Source organism: Triticum aestivum, chromosome 2B (assembly GCF_018294505.1).
Source record: "Triticum aestivum cultivar Chinese Spring chromosome 2B, IWGSC CS RefSeq v2.1, whole genome shotgun sequence".
NCBI lineage: Eukaryota > Viridiplantae > Streptophyta > Magnoliopsida > Poales > Poaceae > Triticum > Triticum aestivum.
This window is the reverse complement of record NC_057798.1, coordinates 564,684,639-564,697,313: the sequence shown is the minus strand read 5'-3', so window position 1 is coordinate 564,697,313 and position 12,675 is coordinate 564,684,639. Positions and strand designations below refer to the sequence as shown.

Genomic DNA, 12,675 nt, shown 5'->3' with positions numbered 1-12,675 from the left:
TGTGCTGAAATATTGTATACACGTGCTGATATGTTGTATACATGTGTTGAAATGTTGTCAATATGTGTCAAAATGTTGAAATGTAAATGCTCAAGTATACACGCCTAGTTGGGTATTTTTACCCGCGGGGTATGGGTATGGGAACGGTTTGAAACCTGGGGTGCGGGTATGGGTATGGGTATGGGCGGAGATTTTTGAGACGGGTGTGTGTATGGGCACGTAATACCCATACCCAAACCATGCGGGTGCCATGTTGAGCGGAGGGGTTCGACATCTTCATAGAGATGCAAGATACGAAGCTCAAGCTCCAAGAAAAGAAGCTTGAGATCAATGCCGCTTCGGAGGACTCCAAAGCGTTATTCATGAAGACGTCAGACTTGGATCCCGATGCGGTGAATATTATCCAAGCCTACCGTACAAGCATATTTAAGCATTTCGCATGAACGAAGAAGACCGGGCCAGTTAAATAGTGAGGTCTTTGTCACAGACAACCGAACTTGGAGTTCAAGGAGGCCTTTGGCACAGACAACTGGACCGACAACTTTTGGGATCAATTGCATATGTTTGCAACTATTAAAAGTGTGCTTAAATTGTTATTGTGCAAGATATGCATGTCAAATGGAAGAGGCCGGATCAGAGATGGGCATTTGGTGCCTGTGATCGGATGACATCCACCCCTATCCCTGTCCACGGATACGTTTGGAAGTGTGTGTGAATATTTGGTGAGATACATTTTAATGATCCGCGTTGGAGTTGCCCTAACTTTGTCGCCGGCCGCCCGGCCGGTGAGTCGTTGATCGATCCCTGTTTGTGCAAAGTATGCAACGCAACCGAATTTCCATCTTTTTTTTCTTCAGATTAGTTTTAAGTTCGTAGTCAGTGTGTTCAAACTTCAAAGTCGAGAAAGCTTGGAGCGCATTCAATGCCATGCTGCCACGAGTATGTACACCGCACGTTACCGCACCTTCTTGCGAGATGACTCGGCGACGGTGACGCCGTGGCAGCAGGAGTGGATAAAATATCGGCGGCGGGGTCTGCCCCCAGGAAGAGAAGAAGTTAAGAAGGTTCGCGCGTGCATGGAATGGAAGGCACCGTCACTACACGTTCGGCCAGTCTCAGTCTCCTCTCCGTGCATGCATGCGCTGCCATTGGAGTAGCTTTCTTTAGTTTCTCCTCTGAGCTGCCTTTCTTCCATGGCGCCCACGGTGGTCTGAGTCAGCGTTTCGTCCGACGACGCGCCTCGTCAGCGAACCATCTCGGCGCAGGCCGGTCGTGGCGGGCCGCGTGGGTTTGGTGGCGAGCCAGCCCAGCCAGATGGCTCTACCCATGCGACCCAGCTGTCATTTCCTATCGTGAGACGGTGACCCTCAAAGGCAAAGAAAGCAGCTCACAGATATGCATGTGCATATTGAATATTGGCATGTGGGAGGGCGTTAAGGCTTCCCTGTCATCAGCGATGATCGTGTAATCTCCATTGTTTATGCTCCATTACGTTTGATTTTCCTTCAAAACCATTGGATGTTGCGTGGGGGCGGGGATAGAGATCGACCCGAATTCCTGGTTGTTGTGTCTCTGGTTTTAAAAAAAGGACGATTAATCAAAATGGATAAACTTGAATTGGCCTTGCATTGCATTGACCAAAAATTAAAGTATGCTTGCTTTACTTGCGTGAAACGAAAAGGTGCAGGACGACTAGTGAAGGAAAAGGCGGGGAAACGAGGAAACCCGGGGAATGTGCGCGAGTTTTCGTTTAACAGATATGGACGACACCGACGTCCGGCGACTAATACAAACATGTGTTCTATAGTACTCCAACAACGAGTAGCTCACAGTGTTAGTGTTAGATTATTAGTGTCGGAGGTGAAAGAACCGCGTATCATGGTACTACACAAATTAGTCGGTCTATACAGCATCCAACCGAATGTATGCTATGGAGTAAGATATGTTGTAGAAACTCAGGCCACGCAAGGAGAGAAGTTTCACTGCTTGTACGTCTGTTGACCAATTTGGCCGGCCACACCACATGCTTCCAGATCTGCTCTGCCAACTTGCAAGTGCTTCACGTATTAAGCTTTGTATATGACCCAATAAACCCACCCCATTGGCGAGCTCTTTTACTGTTATTTCCTTACTCAGGAGTGCAAGTGCAATATGCAAGCAGGCAATCTGTTGGGAGCAATATCTCACAATCCAGTGCCTTCGGTCCTGCCTACTTGCCTGTCCAAATTTCTTGCCCCTAATGGCATCAATCTGTTCCCAAACTTATGAATCGAGAGGGGCTACATAAAGTTGCCGGATCGTCCGTCAGATCTCGGCAGAAAGCAACGGTGCAGACGACATGTCCGTAATAGATCACATGAAATCAAGATGGGGCCTCCACCATGTGGCAGATAAGGATGCAATGGCATGCATGCATGAACGACTTTGCATCAACGTAAGAGCATCTCCAACAGGTGCATAAAAATTTCACGCCCTAAAATAGTTTTAGCGCGTCACTGTAGCACTTTTAGTACGTCGGACCCAACATTGCTTTAGTAGATGCCAAAAAACGCGCGCCCAAAAAAACAAGCAGTGTAAATTGTGAAGCGCGTGTAATTCGGTGTCTCAAATTTGCAACATGCGGTAGCATTTTTCAACACACGCCCAACCCTTTTTACGCGTGCATTGTTTTACAGCTTCTGCTGGAGCTGTCTGGCGCACAAGAAACCTAATTTTAGCGCGCGGTCCAGTTTTTAGACGCCTGTTGGAGATGCTCTAGAAAAGCTTGGAATCCGTCGACCCATAAGCTTTTTGTTACTACGTTATATGGGCGTCCCAATCAAGAGCTTGCACCTTGCAGGTTGCGCCGCTTGACAGCCTATAACAAATCGGATCGGCCGGAGCGGGGAAAAAAAGGGGCAGGTCTTGGCCTAGCCGACAAGATCCTGATGGCTGGTGGTGGATTAGGCCCCGCCCGCGCGCGCCCTATTTCGTGCTGCCGTTTGTGTCACTGATGAATCAGCCAACGCCCAACTAACTCGTTTTCTTAATTGATTTTTGATGAAACTGCATGTCGACCCCTTGATTTTTGTTCGTGCCTTGTCCACATGCAACGCACCCTCGAGCGGTTTGTGGGGCTCCAGTTACCTTTTGCCTTGCCCAAGCAAAATGTAGGTAGGCCATGTGTGATCTCTAACGATTTTCCATCGATTAGGATGGCTAGCAAGGAGTATTTTTCAACTATGCGCGGCGCACAATGATTTAATTTTGTTTCACCCTACTGCATTTGAGACTGGGACCAGCTTGCAGGTGGTCTTATTTCCTCTCTTACAAGATACTACTCCCTCCGTTCCTAAATACTTGTCTTTCTAGAGATTTCAACAAGTGACTACATACGGCGCAAAATGAGTGAATCTACACTTTAAAATATGTCTACATACATCCGTATGTTGAGTCCATTTAAAATGCCTAGAAAGACAAGTATTTGGAAACGGAGGGAGTAGATGTAAATATAACGCTTCCCTAATCAAAAGGCATGCAACAGCTATACGCTGCACTCCAAGCTAGTGGATAAGTGTCTGAAAAATTGTTGTTTGATGTCCATCTAATGGGTTTTCCTTGAAAGGCATCCCATCATTCTTACTTGCACATGGCCGCGTCTGGATGCGGTGGAGCGCCCTAAGCTCGTGGCGGTGTGCGTGTGTGGTCGGCTCCCTAGGGACCCGAATGTAAATTTTGTGGGAGCCAAATGTAAATTTTGTCTTTGTTGGGGGTTGTTGTACTACCGGGTCTTATTGGCCATTTTTTTGCCAAATGGAGGCTGGTCAAAACGACATATGAAAGTAAACGAGAAAAAACTTCAAAGGCTGATCATAGTGGAGAGCATCATACATTAATATTACATATGATACTACTATCATGTATACGATACCGGTATATTATTTGAAGAACGAACATTAGCCATATGTATACAAAAAATAAGTTTTTATCTGATTTTCGTAAAACTCATTTTACTATTTTTACATGAATAACGGGTTACAAAAAAAATTATGTTTGGTCTTCCCCTTTCTTTTACTAGATCCTAAAGGCTCTCTCCTTCCTCACGCTTTTTCCTCGTCGTATTGTTACCCTTTTCCTCACTAACACACTCAACTCCCACCTTCCACATCTATGGCGGTTCACACCATCAGACTTTCCTTTATCACCACCTCCTACACTAGGGCCTCATCAACCGAGCCACCCCAACAATTAGGGGTGCACATATTACGGAATTCGCTTTGGACCATCGCAACTTAGGGAGGGAGCTGGACAGCCACCAGATGGGACGAAGGCGGAAGAGAAAATAAAAGGAAGAGAGAATAGGCACACATACAGTGTTGCAAATCAGTGCGATATAAATCTGCTCAAAATATAGGACCTAACTGTTAAGCACATCTTTTTGGCTTTTTGTAGAATTGGCTATCCATCGGTTGTGGCATCCTCATCCTCCTCCTATCCACCCCTCCCCCCTTTGGTGCCACTGGGCGAACCACCAGCCGCCTTGCTCGAGCCGTTGTGTTGTCGCCTCCCCTGATCTTCCCTCTATACCCGGTCCACCAACTCCGGCACCGGCAACCCCGCACCCTTTAAGCCTTCGCATTGCCTCCACCGGAACGGCGATAGGCTACGGCATCTCCAGCTCGTGCTCAATTTGACTGTCGCGCTCAAAACTTTCAAGCGCATGCATGATAGCAAACGTTTGAAATATAAGTTTGTTCTCTGATCTAGCAATTATGGTATGTACAATACAAAGAAAAACACAAATGTGGGAGACTAATCGCTATTATAGTTGGCAAATCATAATGTGTTTATTTGGCGAAAGAGAAATCATAATTTTAACGCCGCGTGGGAACAAGTTCGTTAACACCGCATCTTAACACTTATGCAACACTTTAAGTAACAAGGCAGTACGATCGAAAATTATCCACAAGAAATCAAGTGGGATGTAAATAATAGCTGATGGAAACCATACTCACAGTTGGCCGTTGACATCGATGCATCTATCCACTGGATCAGATGTCTAGAATTTGGTCAGTAACCTTCCGATGCAACTTTTGTAAGGCACATAATTTTCTCCTATCATTTCGTCCACTATTTTTTTCTTTTTGCGAAGTATGGGGCATGATACTCACAACTCATCACAAGTGATGAAGAAACAGCATGACAGCAAAATTGCAACTAAAAGTGGCCCTTCCTCATACTTTGGAGTACAAAAGAAATCAAGGGCCAAACTACATAGGAAAAGAAGGACCAATCAATCAGCTCGCGCGTCGACCACTCGACCTGGCCGGCGACATACTAAATCCAGAAAGCAAAACATATCGGTCCATCCATGCATGCACCAACTGACTGGAGTGGAGGTACTGACCAGGGGCGGAGCCAGGATTTGATGATAGGGGAGGCGAAGAGGATCACACGTAAAACCTAGCACAAGTATAAGTCAAATCTTGAATAACAGCATATGCTTTTGCAACTAAAGAAACCTATAATTTTGTCTGTTTAAATGGAACTCAGCATCCACCAAGCTAATCTAACAAATCAATAGTCTCAGCGACAATGAATTTTGCAGCTATTTTCTTCCCAATATTAGGCAATCATGGTCGGAGAAACTTTTACTTTGAAAATGTGTATTGCAAGTTCCTAAGCTAAAACGAAATTTATCGGCAGCTACCTTCATTTTGAAAGCATGTTTGATTATCTCATAAAAGGTGAATCATAGACAAATTGGAAAATAAATAAATTAGACTTCCAGCAGATACTCTTTTACCTTATACTCCGTGCTTGCATTTACAAATTTCATTATCATCTCAAGATTTAGATGTGATGCCATAAGCACAGATCAACGGCAGTTCATGACGCCACCAGCGATTCTGTTTAGTACTGCACCAAATAAAGATCAGATCATGTTTGGACTTGTATTATTAATATGCGTATATGAGAATCACCAGATCAGGTTTGGACTCACGCTTGACGTGGGAGAATCGCAGGGAGAAAATATATGGTCGGATTGATCGGCCTTAGATTTGGCAGCAACCACTAGGCGTGAAGCACCCCGAGCTTGGCGGGCGCACCTTTGCCGGCTCCTGGCGGCGATGCTCGATGGAACCCTAGCACGGGCGAGAGGATAACCAAATTGAGTCGTCAGGTCGGGTCGATGTGGATAAATCATTTGATCGACTGCCAATGCATCAATTGTTGGCTGGGCTACTTCCAGGCTATACTTTTGGGCTTGGGCCGTTCAGCAATCAGCACGTTCGTCAGTTAGAGGTTATCCTATTTCATCGCTAATTTCTGATCGAGTAGATTGAGATTATTAACACCTATAAAGTACCGTAGTCCCCGCTCGTACCTGTTGAGGGGGGCCGATCCATGGGGGGGGGGGGGGGGGGGGGGGGGGGGGGTCTGGCCCCCGCTCGCCCCCCCACTGCCTCCGCCTCTGGTACTGACGATCACGCGGCCGGGAAGCAAGCTGGGCCGGAGTCAAGTCATGGCGGGTGAGTACCTACGTAGAAAAGCAAAGCTTCCCCCATGCACGCGTGTTCCGCTTTGCCTCGGCCGGTGGTCGTGGGACTCGCGGCGTGTTTGCGCCGTGACACTTGTGGCGCTCCCAGGCGTTGCTGCTTCTGATGGAGTGGGGAGGTAGAAGAAAGCTGGATCTTCCGCGGTTTGGGATCTTAGCTCCATTTGCAGGAATCTGCCTTGTTCGTTCCTTACTTCGGTTGTTGATGTCAGGTGATAGGTCACACAGATTTTCTTGGAGCCTGGGTGCTTCGTTACTACTTTGATTTGGCTTCTTATATTGGTAAATCATAACTTTTGGACTGACAGAAGCACATTTCTAATTTTCTAAAGCAGAGCGATCTGTGGCAATTTCACACACAAAAAGAAATTGATAAGTACCCACTGTCAGATAGGCCTTTTTTTAGAGTTTACAGTGGGTCGAACAGCAGTAAACGCCGGGGAGCGCCACAAGCGAATACAATATAGGCCCATCGTACTAAAAATAGTGCAAGTAAGTCGTTCCTTTTTCTAGTTAACAAAAAGAATGTTCCTTTTGTCTTGCAAATAGTAAAGAAATGAAGGAAGTTTATAGCAAACTCGATTGGCTCTCGGGTGCAAGTGCATACTATTTTTTTAAGAGAAAAATAGAAATTGCAAGAATGCTTCAAAATTCCTGAAATTTGTTGGCAACAAACATGATCAAGTGTTATACTCGTGTAAAAGTATCACCAAAGAAAATGCAAAGATCAGGAAGCGGACTTTTGGCTCTGGGGAGCATATGCTCTCTAATGAGCAGTAAAATCAAAATAAATAGTAAATAAATTTTAAATTTTTTAAATTTTTACAAGATCATATTAGCACTACAAAAGTTCGTCTATTTAATGACAAAAACCCTAGCGACGAAACAGAAAACGTCGCCTGAAATCATTTTCTGTGACGGGCCGTCGTCACGAGGTGTTTTCCTCATGGGGCAGCACCCTAGCTAACTTCGTGATGTTCTGGCCTGCAATTGTGGGACGCTTTTTGGTGTCACTAGGCACGCACATTTTTCTCGACGATTTGTAGTGCGACAGAAAATGTTTCGTGTCACAAACAATGATAGGCCGGTTTAGAAAAATGGGTAACAGTAACAAAATGGCTTGTTGGTGTTCAGATCGTAGTACCTTATAAACTCTACCATGAAAGAGTTTATAGCATATTAGAATAAAATTTTCAATGTTGTAGGGTTGTGATGCTCGTTTCGAAATCCATTGAGTATTTCTTCATAGAATATACATGTTCATCATTATCACATCAGTACCAACAGTAGTACAAAATATGACATACAGAGATGGACGATCACTTAGGGAATATGACAGAGAGTCAGGACTACTCCTCAGAGAAAGGTCCTTGCACGTCCATGGTGTAGCGCGAAGATCATCCTGTCTTCAGTATCCATGTCGTACACGTCGACTACTTTGCTCCACCTAGTAAGCACGATTCCTCGGTCTCCTTTTCCTGAAGCCGAGTATGAATTGGAACTAATGATCACTCTAGGATGGAGAAAAATGGTCAGTTCTCCACATGGAAGTATCTGGTGGCATAACACAATTTTAACACTTTAAGCAATCTACATAAGTATCTGGACTATCTGAATATGCTGAGAGTAGATACAATTCTAACCATGATTCTGTCGTCAATGTAGGTCTTCTTCAAAGTGCACGGGCACGTAGGAATGCTCTCTTGGTCCAGCATTGTAACCGTCCGCGTGCATCCAAATTTCATCAACAAAGCCAATGAGAAGCAACATATCTTCCCAGGTTACTCTGCTCCGTTCAATAACCTCCATGTTTTCTATTAATTGTTTTCTTTACAATATCCACTCTGCAATAAGCTATGAAAATATTAGTAAATAAGATTTGTTAAATATAGCAACCCGATGAAATGTTGTTAGTTAAAATTGCTTGATATTTGCCAGAATACTTACACAGATGAGTTGTTGGGTCAGTGCTCAAACGTACCTAGAGGTGATGTTTAGGTTTTCCACCTACTTCGAGGGACATTTCCATATCTATTTCCAACTGGTACACTTTGGCAAATTCTTTCCAAATACGTCCTGTGAAAAAGGTCCTATCTTCTTCATTCCTGTTCCTGCATAGAAAACAAAGGCCCTCTCTTGTCTCCAGTTGGATATGTACATTGGTCCTGACAGATCTGTTTATACTCAGCTTCTTCGGAAGTTCATCTCTTGCAAAGCAGGGGATGCACTGAGCAAAATTCAGTGATTGCTCAAAATTATTTAGGTTGTTTATGAAGCAGGTACTGTTTATGAGAGGGGTAAATACAATTTCCGATAGTGCTTACTAAAATTTAGGAATATTGGATATCACAAATTAGGTTCTGAATTTGTTAGTTTCAAAATGATTACTGCAATACAAATCTGGAATTTTCTATATCACAATAATCATAAAAGAATTTTTCAGATTACAACATAGGTTATTTTCTGACATCTAAAGAGGAGAATGTAGCAGCAAGTGGTACCAAGGGGGTACGGTTTGGCACTTTACCAAATTTAGTTAGGTCTATATATTTGTAGATACTTTCCATTAAAAGCATGGATTCTGTTCAACTCATGAGCAGACTTTTCTACTTATAAACCAATCATGGAATCCATCAGCATTTGTGTTAAAATCCACATGTAGAGAATCTTCACAACTTAACCAAACACTTGAACGACATGTATGTTTGATACATTTCAAATCTAAGAACCATACTGTAATTTCTTTGAATCATTTCGAAAGCGTTGTGCGGAGGTACCTGTCGTTCTGAACATAGGGGAGACCGCAGAGATTCCTGGTGTCCAAACACTTCTCGCACTGCATATCAAAACCGTCGATTATTTCAAAAATAGCATGTGGAAGGGTTTTATAGTGGACTAAGGTGAGATGCATCGGATAAGGAGATGTATATAGAGACTTACCTTCATTTCGTCTGATTGAACCCGACGACGTAGGGTTTTTATTTTTGGTAGGGGAAGTCTTGAACCACTGCAAGCATCGGCGACAGGCGGCTACCCTAGTCGGCATGTTTCATCAAGGGGGAAATGTGGCAGCAATACTCTTCGGCGCACATGAAGCTGCTGCCAAGCATGGCCGCGATACTCGCCGGCGACAGGGGGCGAGAGACTAGATTTTTGACTATACGCGGGTGAGTGGCGGTTTTAAGTAAAGGAGATGAACATAAACGGCGAAGCGGGTGAGACTATACACGCGTGTCCCTCTGTTTTTGGGCCCACTTGTTAGCTGTAGCACAAAAATATTAGGATAAAATTGCAACATAAATTCTGTAATCAAGTGATAAGGAAAATACACGTAAAATAATAGATCATGTATGAAAAACCTTTTATTCTTTTTAACTTTCGCAATTGTAAAAAATCAAAATGGAGTAGACATTGTGGGACATTTTCATAATTGTCCTACACGGAAAATAAATAAAATAAATTTTAAAAGATGTGACGGGCCTTTATAAACACTTAGACAATATTTATAAAGACTTATCACATCGATTAAATCAACCTCGTACTACTAGGGAAAACTTTATACAAAGAAACTTAGCAGTAACGCTGGTCAAAAAGGGGCGCTACTGCTAATTATCAGTAGCGTGTGCAGTTAACAGGTGCTACTGCTACCAGCTTAGCAGTAGCGCGTCTCGGTAGAACCACGCTACTACTAAAATTGGTCGATCGTTCCCGCCACGCTAGGTTTAGCAGTAGTGCGCCCACGGTAACCGCTCTACTGCTAACTAGATAGCACGCTTTTTCTGCACGTCGCTACTGCTATTTTTGAACCTGGCTACATGGCGGGCCCTGCTTAGCAGTAGCGCGTCCGCCTGGAGCGCGCTACTGCTACGGTGTTAGCAGCAGCGCATTTTGCGACCAGCGCTACTGCTAAACCGCAGCCATACCACCTTTTTCCTCTCCATCTCCCTCCCCCATCCTCTCTTCCTTCACTTTCCCCTCCCACCTCCTCTCTCCCTCACTTTGCTTCTTCCTCACTATTTCTCCCCCCATTACTCTCCTTCTTCTACCTATCTTTCTCTCTCTTTATTACTCCTAGCTAACTACACCACCTCCATTAATGCATCTCCTTTGTATTTTTTCTGCCCCCTCCACTAGTTGAACTTGTCTCCCCCAGACTAGCTAGCTAGGTAGATCTAGCTAGCATTTAGTGAAGTGACATATGTACCTCCCTAAATTGATCTATAGCCTTGTCAAGAAGATCTTTTTTCACTTTTGATCACTCCACAGGTGTGTGTGGCGACACGACAACATCATCACCGTGCTCGATCTCGAGATAGGTGATTTAAAAGTTATGCTTTTGCAAGAATGGAAATATGTGTATGTGTGCGATATGACATAATCGGGCGATATGATGGAAATTGTGTGTGTGGCATGAGTTGCTGCCAAATTGTGCTTGTGAGTTGCCTATGTTTTGCCGACATGTCGATTTATTTTCGTTTCGGTGAATTCCGGGCAAAGTCTATATGTCCTATTTTTAGGGAAGGTAATGCCAAATTTTTGTATGACTTTGATGCATGCATGCATTTTTGTAATCAATTTGTTTATTATTACCATGCAGGCGTTTGCTACGTCTTGAGCTTGCGTTGGTTTTCCTTGAAGAGGAAATGGTGTTGGGGAACGTTGCAGAAAATAAAAATTTTCCTACGGTTTCACCAAGATCCATCTATGAGTTCATCTAAGTAACGAGTGATAGAAGTGCATCTACATACCTTTGTAGATCGCGAGCGGAAGCGTTCAAGAGAACGGGGATGATGGAGTCATACTCGCCGTGATCCAAATCACCGATGACCAAGTGCCGAACGGACAGCACCTCCGCGTTCAACACACGTACGGAGCGGATGACGTCTCCCGCACCTTGATCCAGCAAGTAGGAGGGAGAGGTTGAGGAAGAAGACTCCAACAGCAGCACGACGGCGTGGTGGTGATGGAGTGGCAGATCTCCGGCAGGGCTTCGCCAAGCTCACGCGGAGGAGGAGATGTGTTGGGGAGGGGAGGGGCTGCGCCTTGGATGTTGTGTGCAGCCCTCCCCTCGCCCCTCTATTTATAGGGGAAGGGGAAGGGGGCCGGCCCCCTCTAGATGAGATCTAGAGGGGGGGGGGCAAGGGAGGGGGCTTGCCCCCCAAGCAAGGGGGCGCCCCCACTAGGGTTTCCCCCCCAACCCTAGGCGCATGGGCCTAAGGGGGGCGGGGGCGTCCAGCCCTCCAGGGGCTGGTTCCCTGCCCCCTACGGCCCATGAGGCCCTCCGAGAGAGGTGGCCCCTCCCGGTGGACCCCCGGAACCCCTCCGGTGGCCCCGGTACAATACCGATATGCCCCCAAAACTTTCTGGTGACCGTATGACAACTTCCCATATATAAATCTTCACCTCCGGACCATTCCGGAACTCCTCGTGACGTCCGGGATCTCATCCGGGACTCCGAACAACATTCGGTAATCACATACAAGTCTTCCTAATAACCCTAGTGTCACCGAACCTTAAGTGTGTAGACCCTACGGGTTCGGGAGACACGCAGACATGACCGAGACGGCTCTCCGGTCAATAACCAACAGCGGGATCTGGATACCCATGTTGGCTCCCACATGCTCCTCGATGATCTCATCGGATGAACCACGATGTCGAGGATTCAATCAACCCCGTATACAATTCCCTTTGTCAATCGGTATGTTACTTGCCCGAGACTCGATGGTTGGTATCCCAATACCTCGTTCAGTCTCGTTACCGGAAAGTCACTTTACTCGTATCGTAATGCATGATCCCGTGACCAAACACTTGGTCACTTTGAGCTCATTATGATGATGCATTACCGAGTGCGCCCAGAGATACCTCTCCGTCATATGGAGTGAAAAATCCCAGTCTCGATCCGTGTCAACCCAACAGACACTTTCGGAGATACCTGTAGTGCACCTTTATAGTCACCCAGTTACGTTGTGACGTTTGGTACACCCAAAGCACTCCTACGGTATCCGGGAGTTACACGATCTCATGGTCTAAGAAAAGTATACTTGACATTGGAAAAGCTCTAGCAAAACGAACTACACGATCTTGTGCTATGCTTAGGATTGGGTCTTGTCCATCACATCATTCTCCTAATGATGTGA

The 12,675-nt window shown here is 45.3% G+C and overlaps 1 long non-coding RNA gene across 1 annotated transcript; it reads right to left on the bottom strand.

The window, feature by feature from the left end:
- Window positions 1–4,969: 4,969 nt before the first annotated feature.
- On the bottom strand, window positions 4,970–6,210 carry LOC123041661 (uncharacterized). Its single transcript, XR_006418584.1, has 3 exons — window positions 5,984–6,210; window positions 5,786–5,898; window positions 4,970–5,442 (listed from the first exon to the last, which is right to left on the bottom strand). It is a non-coding gene; the product is annotated as an uncharacterized lncRNA (long non-coding RNA).
- Window positions 6,211–12,675: the final 6,465 nt, after the last annotated feature.